At 37.8% G+C, this 13,120-nt stretch overlaps 1 protein-coding gene across 3 annotated transcripts in view; it reads right to left on the bottom strand.

The window, feature by feature from the left end:
• The window catches only part of CUNH2orf80 (chromosome unknown C2orf80 homolog), a 39,218-nt gene extending 27,484 nt beyond the window's left edge, over positions 1-11,734 (bottom strand). For 2 of the 3 annotated variants that reach the window (XM_021008718.1, XM_078147191.1), the window contains exons 1-3: positions 11,610-11,734; positions 497-619; positions 159-203 (exon numbers count right to left, since the gene is read on the bottom strand). The gene's annotated coding sequence lies outside the window, so the exon portion shown is untranslated. The remainder of the gene's footprint in view (positions 1-158; positions 204-496; positions 620-11,609) is intronic. The other variant, XM_021008719.1, reaches the window with a different exon arrangement.
• Between the last annotated feature and the right edge of the window lie 1,386 nt (positions 11,735-13,120).

Genomic DNA, 13,120 nt, shown 5'->3' with positions numbered 1-13,120 from the left:
AGGGAAGGGCATACCTTCCTATACATAGCAGTCACAAGTAATTCCAGTGAGACTGCCCTAATTTCCAGAGTTCCCATGCCTTAGATACATGTATCTTACATAAGCACCACTGCATTTACATTTCAAGAAGCAATTCCCCTCTATTTCCCTTTTCTTACCCAATATTTCCCTCGGTTGTTGAGATGCTTCTCTGTATCTGTTATCTGTAAAAGTCAAGGAAGGAAAGGGTCCTTGGGACTGTCCTCTCTTGGTTGAGAAAGAATCCTAACCCCTGTGAGGTATTTCCCCCCTTCATCTCCTAATAGCCAGAATCTTCTCAAAGTACCCACCCTCCTCAACTATTCCCAAGTCATCAAAAAAGACGGATGGAAAAAACCAAAAGCCAAAAGGGGCAAGACTATTATTGAGAAGAGTTTGGCAGAGCCCACCTCAATGCCCAGGAGTTATCCTAACAGTGCCCCAACCCTTAGCAAATTCGTATGTTAGAATTTCTCACCAGCTTGAGCCTTTATGTCATGAAGCTTCCCTTCTCTTTTTCTTCTGCAAGCCTCTTTTCCTTCTCTCCTTTCCTCAGCTCCTGCTCACTGACATCAGAAAAAGGGAAGCATTTCCCTGGTTGCTAAGAAACGACATGATAGAATTAAATGAAATGTTAAAAAAATAAAAAAGCACCTCCAAGTAGGAGGGAAACCAATCTAGAAGTCTGTGCCAGGATGTTGCTATCCTGACCTAGAGTTTACATTATTTTTTCACATATCCAGGCATTAGATTTCTCAGCTAAATGATTAACCTGAAACATTTATGAAGGCCGACAAGTGTAAGAAGTCCATCTCCCTGGGCTCCTGAGAGTACTTATATACTGATGGTTGACTAGATTTAGCAAACATAGCTGGGGAAAACACGCACAGCTTCTAATAATTTCACACTGTAATAATAAGCGATGCTCTTTTGCACATGAATGAACAGCCTTCTAATCCCAAATCACTTTAAGCTGTTACATCTTTTAATAGACCAGACATGCAGGAGTAGTAAGTAATAATAGAAGAAGAATGTTTTTTCAATAATATGACTTAGGTCCTAGTACTTTTATTTAATCATAAAAAGCAGTTCTTTTATTTTCATGTATAATAGTGCACAGCAAATGAAATAGAGAATTATAGCAGGATAGTAACTTCATCCCATGATCATTATTATCTGGACTCCATTGAAAAAGATGAGAATATGATGAATAATAATTACTTGGTATACACGTATGATATCATGTCATATGGCTCCACTAAAAATGTATTAAATAGTTCCTTCATTTTGTGCAATCTTTCTCCAAGATACCAAAATATCATTTTGTACTCAAGCGTAAAATTCTTAATGTATAGTGAATAAAAATAAATACTAAAGGCTTTGACCTTGGATTTGGAGGTCAAATTGAACCAATGGTCAAAGGTGTTATTTACAAATAGGTCTTTTCCAGGCAAGACACATTGAGCCTAAAGCTATCAAGGAGAAAGTTAGGACTTTTATGTCAAGAGATAACGCAGGTAACCTAAAGTAAAGCAGGATGGGAATTCTGAAGATGTTTAAAGCAATTAACAATCATGAAAGACCAGTCCAAACATACACTTTTGGAATAGTAAAGTGAACAGATTTAGAAAGCATCTTTGCTCTATAATATTACTTAGCTTACAATATTAATGAAGCATTATTCTAAGACAGCTATGAAAAGATGAACATTTTCCCATCAAAAAGCAAGATTTATAGATGTTCTATGAGCACATGATCAATGGGTTAAAAACTTGCAGAAATACTTTTGGAACAGGTATGATGTCATAGAGTAATAATGAAGGCTGGCCAACATTTGTACACCATTGGTTGTGTCAAATGTAACCAAAAGTAATTTACCTTTAGATGTATCCTGTGAAATGGCTAAGATCCAGTGGAATTAAAAACACACTCCATGGACATTATCTACACAAACTCAACTAATAATATGTCGACAGAACATTCCCACAAATAACTGGGTCATCGTGAGGATTTGCTTATAGGAACAAAGGAGTTTATAGTAGCAATTCAGGATGAAAATCCTGAACATCACCAGAAATTGCAGAAAGTTTATTCTTAAGGAGCCAGAAATGACTGATCAATACACATTATGCTAGGTAACTATGCAACATATCACTGAAGGTGGCAAAAGTTGAGTACATATCAAATCCCTAGAGAGAGACACAATTATTTGGCCAGAATTATATATTAGGAACTCACTATTTTCCCTAAACATAAAAATGCCCATACTACAAATGTACACTCCAAAACTCACCCTGAGAATTCAAAAAATAAATTGTACTGGAACTGTAATATTGCCACAAATAAAACAAAACTCTCACCTCCTTAACAACTTAAGAACTTAAGAATGTATTTAACATATGTTACCATACAAGTATACCATCATCTCCAATCCTCTGTAAGTCTCCAAATTAAAAGCTTCCAAAATCTAGCTGGAAAATCAAAACCACCATTCCTATTATTTTGTCTACTGATGAAATTGTCCCAAAGGTGCTGTCAGTGAGCTTGCAGAAGATAAGCTTACGACCTAAACTTTTATTCAGTTACTTAAGTGAGTTATTTTATCTGACTATTGTGAGGAAAATAATTATTTCTATTATTAATATTTTATTATATCATTTGAACCTAGCTATATGGGCTAGAAAATCGTCAAACCCAAAACTTATTGTAGAGGTCAGGCTGACCTCAGAGATGCTCTGGGGGAAGTCAGATAACTGCTGGGAATGCTCAGATCCCATCAAGGTCTTGTTTTAGGTTCACCCAAAGCTTGTGTTCTGGGTCCCCCAAATATGAGTGTTTATATACTTATCCCTTCCACATCTGGGAGTTAGGGGCACAGAGCCCCCACAACCTAGAAAATCTGCATAAAATTTTTTGGCCTTCCCTTTGTACCAGAAAAGAAGTCTGATTTTTTTCTTTTTCTTTTTCTTTTATAAAGTGTTTACAGTATCAACATATGTTATATGTATTTCTGAGTTTCTAAACTTTTTATGTGTCATCTGTGGCTTCTGCAATACCCCCCAAAAATTCCTGTTTAATTTCTTATGCCAACCTGTATCAAAACTGGGATGGGGAAAGTTGAGATGGGAAAGGGATAGTACATATGTGTGTATGTACATACATCCACATACACTTACATACATACACATCTCAAACTGCCCTTCCCTTGAAATTACCTACTGCCTACATGAGGCTAATCAGTCAGATATCCTAGCATTCTTGTCTGAACTCCATATAATGGAACCTCACAAGACTCAAGAGGGAGTCATACCTTTTTCTGGCTCTTTCCTTTGCCAAATAACATAATAAAATCTTTCTAAAACTATTTTAGATCTTGGGGTTCATTCTTGTGACTAACACTATGCAATAGTTTGCAAAGCATTGAATATCAAAGAACACCAGGATAAGAGCTTGTGCCAGAACCATTTCTAGCTGAACTTTATTGAAAAATATGAGAGGAATGAGAAAATACTAATAACAACGGCAGAACCAAGGGAACAAATCCACACAGGAACTCCGATAATGTGAATGAAAAGAACGTTGAGATGAAGCCCCCCTATCACTAAGTAACTGTAATGGCCAACGTTGTCTCAACACCATCCCTGTTTTGATAGATGGGTTGGGGACTTTGAACTTGGAACACTGCATGTACTTTCACATAAAGCCACTGTGTCAGCTGATTTAGCCTAATTGTACTTCTTTGTTAGTCAGTCAATAAGCATTTATTAAGCACTTTCCACATGAGGGGCATTGGGTAAAGGCACTGGGCTTACAAAGAAAGCCAAAAGACAGTCCCGGCTGTCCAGAGCTCATAGTCTAATGAGGGAGACAACATGTAAACGATTACATACAAACAGACAATAGAAAGGCAACCTGGAGATGATCAACAGAGGAAAGGCACTTAAATTAAGAGGAATCAGGTTCCTGCAGAAGGTGAGATTCAGCTGGGGCTTGAAGGAAGCCACAGGAGCCAGGAGGTAGATATGACGAGGGAGAGCATTCTAGACATGGGGGACAGAGAAAATATCCAGGGCCTGGAGATGGGATGCCTAATTCAAGGAACAGCATGGAGATCAATGTCACTGGATTGAAGAGTATACATGGAGAGTTAGTGGGAGGTGTAAGAAGACTGGAAAGGTGGTGGGGGGGAATGAGGAAAGGTTATGAAAGGCTTTGAACACCAAATATACATTTGAAGCTGGAGATGATAGGGAGGCACTGGAGTTTACTGAGTAGGTGGGGAGGAGTGACAAGGTCAAACTCGTATTTTAGGAAGATCATTTTGACAGCTGGGTGGAAGACAGAGTGGAGTGGAGGAGAGTCTTGTGGCAGGTAGACAAGCCATCAGGCTACTGCTACAGTTAGGTGTGAAGTGATGAGAACCTGTACCAGAATAAAGGCAGTCTCAGAGAGAGATTAGGAAGGTAAAATCAACAGGCCTTGGCAACAGATTGCATATGGGAGGTGAGAGTGAGAAATTGAGGATGACATCTAGGTTTTGATTGTAGGTCACTTAGAGCATGGTAGTGCCTTTGCCTGTAATAGTTAAGTTCAGAAAGGGGGAAGATTTTTTGGGAGAAAGTTAATGAGTTCAGTTTTGGACATGTTGAGTTTAAAATATCTACAGAACATGCAATAGGTATTTAATAGGTAGTTGGAGATTCAAGACTGGAGGTTAGGAAAAAGGTTAGGGCAAGATAAGTGGATATGAGAACCATTAGCATAGAGAGGTTAATTAAATCCATAGATGCTGATGAGATCACCAGGTGAAACAGGATAGAGGGAGAAAAGAAGAGGGCCCGCAGCAAATCTTTAGGGAACACCTAGTTATGGCTGATGTGATTTAGATGAAGATACAGCAAAGGAGACTGAAAAGGTGCAGTCAGATAGGAGAAGAACCAGGATAGTGAGGAGTCACAGAAACCTAGAGAAGAAAGTATCAAGGAGAAGAGAGAAGGCTCTTACTATGGAGGGTTCACTTAGTCATAAGATGGTATATCTGGAAATGACTCAAATGAAAACAAAAATGCATAGATAAAACTTTAAACAAAACCAAGCACATACTTATGCAGAAATCTGTGTTATCAAGATCATAAATCCAGAAGGTTTGGTGTTGAGAAATAGCTAGCTAAGTTAATTCTGAGTGAAAACCTATTCCTTTCATTCTTCAGTTTGTCTTGTTTTGCCAAATTTGTCATAATTTATAAGGACAGGAGTCATATCTAACTTTGATGTTTGTGTAGCATTTATTAATGTTTAATAACCATCCATGAAGATTATTTATTAAAAGAACTTATTATTGTGAGCTTCTATTATTATATGATGTGATGACTTGCAGCATGACACAGTGGATAGAGCATAAAGCTGGAACTAGGAAGATCTAGGTTCAAGCCCTGCCTCTGGCATATATTGGCTATTTGACGACAAGCAAGTCCACCAGCCTCTCAGTGCTCTTAGTAATTTGTAAGACAATATGTTGCAGAGAAGGTGCTGACCTGCGTTAGGAGAGGCAGTTTCCAGGATCAATGAAATCATAGGTCCAGTTTCTATCCTTATCATGTAGCCTCCTGGAAACAATCTCTCTCCCAAGAAAGTTTTGCTTAGATGAAAAACTAACATATTCTTGCCTCTCCACTTAGCTACTCATCTCCTATCCTCAGCACTTCCTCAGGTCACTGGGTCAAAATAAAATTTGTGTGGAATAGTTCATTTTTATGGTCTAGTAATTTGCTGTCTCTGTAATGCAATACTATTTTTGAAAAACCAGTCTACTTTTCTACTAATACAAACTTAACAACAAACGTGAGCATTTCCTTAAACAAAGAACAAAAAAATAGGATTATATATGATACCATGAATCTCTATTACATAAAGCTGCTTATTTTTTAAAGTTACATGTTCAATTTAACATGGCAGCTCTAACGCCACTCCACTTGTCTGTGTCTCTCTCTGAAATTTCTTCTGTTCTTTTCTATTTGTTTAAAAGTTCATCACTAATCTTTTCTTTCTTCTCTTTTTCTTCAATATTATCTTTAAACCTTCATTCCACCTGCACTCTCTTAAGTTTCCTGGTCACCTGACCCCTCGAGTAACTTTTGAATGGCACCAGATACTGGATGGTTTGTTTCAAATAAAGCAATCGCCGACCCTCTATTCCACTTAATACCTCTTACTTACAAGACACAAAACACTTTTTATACCCTGAATAAAGCCTTACAGCATCCTTTGAAGAGGACTGTAAAAAAAGACTATTCTTATTTTACAGGTGAAGAAACTGAAACACAGAAAGGGGAAATAATTTGTCCAGAGACAGATAGGGAGTCTGATTTCTCTAGCACACATGTGAAGTTAATATGACTGTGGCAGGAGGGGAATGTGGCAAAGGCCAGTCTTTCTTAATAATAAATTCACATCCACAGCAGTTTATAGTTCCTAGTAGCTACCTAAAACAGGAGAATTATGAAGTTGTAGCCCATAAGATTTTTAACTCTTTCATGACATTTGTATATTAGATATATGAAGTATCTAATTGGAGTATTATGACACCCCATAATATAATGGAACACATATAATACACTCCAATATAAAGCACATGAAGTATCTAAATGGAGTACTATAATACTCTTCACATAATTTTAATGCAAACTTATCTTCATCTAAATTTACATTTTAATTAAGATCAAAGTGCCCAGTTTGTCTGTGCTAAATTTTATTTGGTGATCTCTTAGCAATTTGGAATTTTACCAAGAAAATGACTAAAACATCCATATCCTTTCACCCAGAGGTCCCATTAATAGCTATAAACTCCAAAAAAGGTTAATGATAAAAAGAAAAGCCCCATGACCAAAATATTTATAGCAGCACTTTTTGTAGCAGCAAAGAGTTGGAAGCAAAGAAGATGCCCAATGATTGGGGAACGGTTAAATAAGTTGTAAAAAATATAAGAAAATCTTTCTTCCCCTTCTTTGCAGGAGTGGAAGAGACAATATCGTCAAGATTTTTTTCTTAAAGTACATGTTAGTGCTGGTTAGTTTTGGTGAACTTTTTCCCTCTTTTTTTGTTCTTTGTTAATAAGAATCATTCTCCGAGAAAGGCAGCTAGAGGGAAATACATTGGGAAATATAAATGATGGTATCAATAAGGTAAGATATCAATAAAATTATTTTAAAAATAAATCACAATAGCCAAATGTAGAGGAAAAAAAGTAAAATTTACACACAAACAAGTAAAAATAATCTATCTTGTTTCCTGCATATGAGTCATGTATCACCAGTTAGACTATAAGCTCCTTGAGGGTAGGGGCAGGGGTTTTGTTTTCTATTCCTTTGCTATCCCTGAGTAACATGGAATAGGCAGCATAATATGGCTGAAGAATACTGAATCTGGAGCTAGATGACCTGCCAAGAAGCCTTACTTCGGAGCTGGGTAATCCTTTACATGTTATGTCTAGACCTTAGTTTCCTCTTCTACAGGAATGAGAGGTTTGTACCAATTGGTGGATAAAGTTTATTTGAACTCTAAAATCCTTCATTCCTAGTATAATGCTTTTCAAATAGCAGAAACTCAAATGGATTTTGACAGACCAAAAATGGTTAAGATCTTAAGACCAAGGCATATAGAGTTATTTCTCTTCATAAACATAAAAGGGCCAAAAGAATTTAACCTCTCAAAAGACTTAATCTACAGCTCTTAAGGGACTTTAGTTTCTCTCACATGGAGGTTTGGTCCTTTACAACCTGGATGATTTGAAATAAAAATGTTTCACTGGACAGATACTAAATTTGGGACAAAAACTGCAGAACTACACATAAAGACAGAATAAGGTATTATTTAAAAATACACACATATGTATCTATATCATTAACCTTGCTGGAGTTTATATAGCATAGTATATACTATAGTACCTTGTATAGTACCTGGTACATAGTAGCTGCTTAGTAAATGCGTGTGTGTGTGTGTGTGTGTGTGTGTGTTCATACATTTTTTACAAAAGTAAAATGTGTTTTCAGGTAACTTTTCAGGATGTATTTTTGGGTAACTTTTCCCTGCATCAAGGACATCAATCAATCAATCAATGAGCATTTATTGAGCACCTACTAAATAACAGCCATTACACTAGGCATGTCTCCAACAAAGTTAATGATAAAAAGAAAGGCTCCATATAGACCAAAACATTTATAGAAGCAAAGAAGATGCCCAGTGGAATACAAAAGGGGAAACCATGTACACATATAAGTATATAAAAACAACGTACAAAATACAACAGATAGCAAGATAATTTTGTGAGGACAAGACTAGCAGTTTTGACTGGGAAGGGTGGAAATAATAATAATAGATAGCATTTATATAGCACTTTAATGTTTACAAAGCACTTTTACAAATTTCCATTATACAGATGAGAAAACGGAGGCAGATAGAACCTTTCTCTCCATTAGCTTGACTCCCTTTACATGATGAGGAAGAAAAGGAGACCTAGGCAAACCTATGTTCTACCATGCTTCTTGAAACATGATTCGGAAGGGGGGAAAAGTAACAGTATTGAATGATTGATTAGTATTGTAAGAAATAAATCCACTTCTCCCTCCGTCTTTCTTTACAGGAGTGGGAAAAGACTATAATACCAAGTTGTTGTTGTTGTTGTTTTTTAAGTATATGTTAGTGCTGGTTAGTTTTGGTGAATTACTTTTTCCTTGTTTTTTTTTAATTCTTTGTTAATAAGAATCATTCTTTGAGAGGGGGCAGCTAGAGGGAAATACATTGGGAAATACAAATGATGGTATCAATAAGGTAAGATATCAATAAAATTATTTTTAAAAATAAATCGAAATAGCCAAATGTAGGGAATAAAAGTAAAGTTTACACACAAACAAGTAAAAATAATCTATCTTGTTTCCTGTATATGAATTATATATCACCAGTTAGACTATAAGCTCCAGGTCCAAATTTTATAGAACAAATCCTGTTATTAAGGGAAATTGTTCTGTATAGTTTGGATTCAGTCAAAGGGCCACACTTGAGGACCTAGATGACCACATGTGGCATCAAGGCCATGGGTTCCCGACCCCTGGTTTAGACTATGGAGGTTTACTTACCAGCCTCTTTCTGAGAGCATTGAATCAGCTGAAAGGTATCTGCTTGAGCTACAAGGTATTCTGGAAGGTAGGCTGTTGATATTCCGGGGTTGAGTGGGAGGTAAGGTGAAATTTCCCAGAGGCACCTGTGCAGCTATTAGAGCTGGTGCCCAGGCTGAGGTTAGGTTATTACCACCCTAAAGGGCCTATGCCAGGTAAAAAGAGGGCAGATTGAAAACTTGTAGAGCTTTGGAGGGAGCAGAATGGGGGGAAATTGGGCAGCTAATAGGTGAAGAAGGTAGTGATTCAGTGTTGGCAACAAGACTCAGGATGGTTCATCTCCCCACCCTTAATTGATTGATTACTTATCCCTTGGGGTCACGCTACAGTTCACAGGAAGCTGTCCTCCCCCACCTCCTTACTTTTGGAGACCACTGATCTAGGATAATAGGAATCCTGTTGAGTTGTTTTGAATGCCCTCAGTACACCATGGGTGCTTTTTAGCTCTTAAACAGTAAAAACAATAGCACTAAGAAATAAGTCCTATAGTAAATGTAAGAAGAACTGGCTCTCCAAACTGCACTAGATTTAATGTATTATCTTACAGTAGACGCCAAAGTGGGATTGCTATTTACTGTAGACAAAAGACCAGCAGACAAAAGATATGACCTATAAACAGTGAAGGAAAACACGAATGAAACAATAAAGGCTTCATTACCCAGAATGCTCTGAGATAGAGCTTCCACTATATAGAAGTGGAAAGTGATATCATTATTGATTACAGGCATTGGCTAATATTAGAAGTCAGGCAGCAACCCAGGTAAGTGAATAAAATGTGGTTTTTCAAGGCTTATGTTGGAACCTGGGAAGAGAAATCCATTTTATTTTTCTTCCTTTGGTATTAATATGTGATCTTCCTCAAGAGAGCGGTAAGTTTTAACCTCTGAGGATTTTTATTCAATCTGAGTTGACTTCATTGGTAAATGATTTTCTAGGCTTTTTTTTTAAAGGCGATTAAAAAACCCAAGTGTTAGAATAGACTCAGATTTATAAACTTTTTTTTTTTACCCAGAAGGAAACTTAGGGATTACCTAACTCAGCCTTCCCTCCCCATTTTGCAGATAAGGAAACTGAGGCCCCTAGAAGTTAAGTGAAGTAACTTAAGGTTATGTAGCTAGTTAGTGGCAAGACCAGAATCAAATTCCAGCTCTCCAAGGCCTAGTCCACCTTTCTCTCCATTAGCTTGACTCCTTTTACATGATGAGGAAGAAAAGGAGACCTAGGCAAACCTATATCCCACCATACTTCTTGAAACATGATTTGGAAGGGGAAAAAAGTAACAGTATTGAATGATTAGTTAACATTGTAATAAATAAATCCACTCCTCCCACCCCGTCCATCCTTCTTCAAAGCTTAGTCGGTATGCTCTCCCCACTTGCTAGAGCCTTACCACAGCAACAACAAAATATCTTTTGTTCATTTTCTATGTACTGATACACATATATGTTGCTTCTGTTGATAGAATCTAGGCTCCTTGAGGGCAGGGATTATCTCATTTTTACTTTTGTGTCCTCAGCACTGAGCTAGGCATGTAGGAGGTGCTTAATATATGCTCTTTGATCATATGAATTTCCTTAACTCTACAAAATGTTGTAGAATTTTAGTTTAATAGAGTTTGGTTGATAGAGTTTACATTACTTTAATATGTTTATGAGAAGTTAATAGAATTTAGTTAATAGAGTTTAAATTACTTTAATATGTTTAATAGAGGTTAGTTAATAGAGTTTAAATTACTTTATTTGGCACCATGTGGAGAGACCCATATGTGTATATGTACGTATACATATGTTAGTTTGAGCATTAGAATGAAACTTTGGATATGAGGGGAGAATTTGTTGTGGGTTTTTTGTTGTTGTTACTGTTGCTAAAATGGTCAGCCTGTTTTTTTTTTCCTGCCTCATCTGGTTTAGCCACAAGAGGGAACCAATAAACAAAAATTACCAGGTTTTGATATGGTTGGGTTTTTTTTTAAGCATTAACAAAAAATAAATAGGTGCCAATTCCCTAGATTCTTTTTCCACAAGTCTTTTGTTCTTTCTCTAAAGCTTTCAATCATTGTTTGCAGAGAAGTTTTAGACAATCCAGCTGTTCCTCACAGTCACCAAAATGGAAGACACTTTGGCTCAGGCTACCTTGCCCCAGGATGGATGATGTATTAGTTACCCTAAAGAGAAGCACATTCATTATTCATCCTTGGAGGCTGCCACACAACCTGGAGAAACCTGATCTTATCTTTTCTTCTAGAGTGCTCTCAAGCAGACTTTCCTTAAAAGGGTTCTGTAGCAGGTATAAACCTGTCCTTCCTCCAAGTGCCACCCACAAGGAAAATGTCCCAGCTGCTGGAAGTTTAGTTTAAGGGTACTTTTCTTTTCTTTCCTCTAAGAGGTTCATGCAACAGAAACAAGTGGCTAGGTTTCTTACCTGATTTGGGTATGTCTGGGACAGCTATCCTTATTTCCAATAAATTCAGAGGCTTCTCCAGGTAGAAGGCAGAAAGGAATTTTTATTACCATCTTGCGAGAAAGGGCGACCCACACTGAAAAACCTCTCAGTGTCAGGGCGCGCTGAACGTAGATACAGCAGGTTTTTATAAGGCCCTCCCCAACAGTTCATCTCCCCACCCCCCAAGCCTTGAAGGTAAATCTTCCCAGAGACAGTGACAAACAAACAGATGCGGTTATCTTGAAATGTTCGAATTCTGCAAATCCCTGCAAAATTCCTGTTCCCCCCCCCCCAGGGTCCCCTGCAGACTCGATACAACCATTTGTTCACACAGTTGGGCAAAAGGCCTGTATTTTGAGTTTAGATTTTATGAGGGGTTTTCACCACATTCCATTCAGGTATGACTTCAAAGCTGAGTCTATTAGTTGGGTTTTAGAAGGAACAGGGTTTTCTGGTTTTGTTTTTCAGCCCAGGCCCAGAAGAACCAATAGGGAAAAGTATCCAATGCCAGTACTGAAGATTGGTCATTAGTTGTTTCTGCTGCTCATGTAGATTTTGACTGGACAGATCCAGGACACTCATATTCTTTACCTATGGGTGGATGATCGATTACAGGATGAGGTGGGAGAGAAGGGCAGAGCATTTTGGGAACTTAGACATTTCTAGACCCTGAAACTTGGAGTGGTTAAATACCTCTACAACCCTGCTAATAATCTTCCCCACTTCCTCCCCCCTTCTCTCTAGGTTGGTTTCATCTAATCATTCCACATATTTTAGAATATTACACAACCACACTCCTTCACTTAATGCTTGCAGCTCTTAAGAAATTCTTTCAAAGACCTTGTCTTGATGCTCCAGGACATTTTCTCTTGTTTCGAAAATTCCACTTTCTGTAGAAAACCCTTCCTTCTCTCCTGCCCCCACAACCATTAGCACTCCTTCATTATGTTTATCTGCCCTCTTCTCTGAAGATATTTGCATAGATTCCCAATTATTTACATGTTATCTACCCCATTTGAATTTGAGCTCCTTGAGGACTGGGGTTGTTTTTGCCTTTCTTTGTATTTCTCCATGTGTTATACCGAGAAATGAGCGAGTTGACGATCCAAGCTAATTTTAAATTGTGGACTTTATTAGCTATTAGCGCTCGGCTGCCAGGGATATTCACATCCAAATCAAGCAGCCCCCATCAGGGGTTGAGCTAGGGTTTATATAGGGAGTATACAGGACAGGGAGGGGGATGGATCTTTGAAGTCTGGCAAGAGGAAGAGGTTTTTTTGGGGGCTGGTCAAGGACACCCTTCTCCCTCTGTGTAGATATGATAATGCTGTGCAAACTTTCTCACAATGGAGGCTTCCAGAGATATGATCTGAGGGCTGTGGCCTGAGCAGCCAGATAAGGGTCTTGCTAAGGAATCTAGAGGTTTCCAGAGATATGATCTGAGGGCTGGAGCCTGAGCAGCCAGATAAGGGTCTTGCTAAGGAATTTGG

Source organism: Phascolarctos cinereus, unplaced genomic scaffold (genome assembly GCF_003287225.1).
Source record: "Phascolarctos cinereus isolate Bilbo 61053 unplaced genomic scaffold, phaCin_HiC Scaffold_7;HRSCAF=346, whole genome shotgun sequence".
NCBI classification, from domain to species: domain Eukaryota; kingdom Metazoa; phylum Chordata; class Mammalia; order Diprotodontia; family Phascolarctidae; genus Phascolarctos; species Phascolarctos cinereus.
This window is presented reverse-complemented; position numbering and strand designations above follow the sequence as displayed.